The following is a 2,246-nucleotide window of genomic DNA, read 5'->3' as shown; positions in this document are numbered from 1 at the left end:
AGTGTGCATGCTAAGAGCATGGGACAATTGTCGTTATAATTCATGTAAGAAGTTGATTACCCGAAACAACAAATAATGAGTAATCAATATGGTGATTAAATAAAAGTGTTTTATTTATACTCAAAAGTTTGGGGCCATATAAGATTAGTATTATTCTTGTGTTTCAATATGCATGTTTTGACTTTCTAAATAATTGAGTTATTTGAGAATAATCGATTTATTTGAACGTTCCACAGTCGCTCATACTTTGGGAGTAAGTATGAAAGAAGATTGTCATGAATTGGTGTGTAGATTGTCTAAAGTGTATTAGACATAGCAAAAGTTTGCTACAACGTTCATGAGTTCTTACGAATATGATTTGAGCATTGGATTAAACCCACGCTCACTTGGATCGCTTCATGGATTTTATCACGAGTGATTGGTAAGACGATAATATCTTATATTCTTGAAACCGAGATGTGTGAGTTGTATCTTGCGAGTCGGTTACACATTGATAATATGTAAACGCACCAGTAACTTGGTGTTATAAAACGTATTGCTGTGTGTGATTCGGTGAGTGAGTACAAGCGAGCATTGAATCGAACTTTATCCGTTCCTTTTACCCAAAGTGGGATAAAAGTGATATCTGTGGGCCCCTCGATGATTTAGTGATGACAAAGGAAAGTGCTCGGCTGGGCCAGGACTGATTTGATTTGTTCAAATAGTCAGTCGTCGTAAATCGGAAATCGGGAAACAACACATAGACTTAGAGAATGATTTCAATCCATGTCTCATGTCTATACGATATCTAGAATGGAGGAATATATGATCCCTTGTCTAAAGGACGCGTTTCTGATAAGATCAGAGTTGACAGCGGCTTTTGAAAGCTACAATTGCTGATCAGGATCTGAAGTCATACGCTGAATAGTTATTAGACTTATCCAAGTGGGAGACTGTTGGATTAGTGTCTATGTCCATAACTATTTTGGTATGTATTTGGCCCGATGGTGCATGGTCCTTTTAGGTTGCCTTCACCAAAGCAACTTGATAGGATGAATTATGGAGAGAGAGGATTAATTATGATTTATTAATATATTTTATGAATAATATATTAAAGGAGTCAATAATTAATTAAGAATTAATTTTGTGGCTAAAAGATATTAATTAAACTGAGGGGACTAGAACTGTTAATTGTGTGATAGTTGAATATTGGGCTATTGGACTCCTTATTAGAGGAGTGGACGAATTCTATGGGGAAACCCATTAGAAATCGTCCAAGGCCTCTAAAGGAGGAGTCCATGGGTTGCGAAGGGCCTAAGCAGTCAAATTAGGGTTTCCTTGTTAGATAACCCTAATAGCCTCACTATTTAAGCAACCCTAGGGCACCAAAAACGTGGCTAACTGATTCCTTAGGGTTTCTAGACGTTTTTGAGTGCCTCTCCTCTTCACCTTTTTCATCCTCTTGCTCTTGGTGTTTGTGAGCCATTAGAGGAGTGACATTTGTGACTCTAAGCTTTTAGAAGCCAATTACAAGAAGGAATAGATTGTTATTACAACATAACAATCAAAGGGAAGATCTAAACCCTATTCGTATGTTTATATTGATTATCACATGCTAGATCTAGGGTTTATGGCTTTGGATGATTATTGCATGTTCATTAGACAAACTAGATCCAAAGCTTTAGGGTTTGCATGTACACCATAGGAATGTTGTAGTGCTCAAAACCCTTCACAAAGGACCCAGCTTTATCCAGCTAATAAGAGAGCTTTCATGATTAAGACCCTAAATGGAAGTTGTCTTGGCATTTCAAGCCCTAAGTGTCATGCACGGACGTAAAGCTTGCAGCTTTACGTGATATATTATCCTTGGGAGGTTAGATCTAGAGTTTGAGGTTATGAATCTGCCTTAAAACGTCTGAATGAAAATGGAGACTTAAGGGACTCCCCGAGTGGATGAGCCAACTCGACGAGTCGGCTAGCGTTTTCCCCGACGAGTCTGGACACGTGTGACTCGGCGAGTTGATGAGACAACTCCACGAGCTAAGGGGGACTTTCATGACACTTCTGGGAAACAAGAGGACTTGGTGAGTCACATAGGTACACTCGACGAGTCGAGTCAACATGGACTGTTGACTCGAGTGTTGACTTTTGTTGACTTTAGGGTTGGTCAAGACAGAGAATAGGGAGACCATGGAGGGGTAAAATGGTCTTTTATCCATTCTAAGAGACTAAAGAGAGAAAATAGCTTGGTTTATTTAGAGTTGTGA

The sequence above is a fragment of the Lactuca virosa genome, chromosome 6 (genome assembly GCF_052849685.1).
Source record: "Lactuca virosa cultivar CGN04683 chromosome 6, Lactuca_virosa_CGN04683_v6, whole genome shotgun sequence".
NCBI classification, from domain to species: Eukaryota; Viridiplantae; Streptophyta; class Magnoliopsida; order Asterales; family Asteraceae; genus Lactuca; species Lactuca virosa.
The sequence above is the reverse complement of the archived record's forward strand: the minus strand, read 5'-3'. Positions refer to the sequence as shown.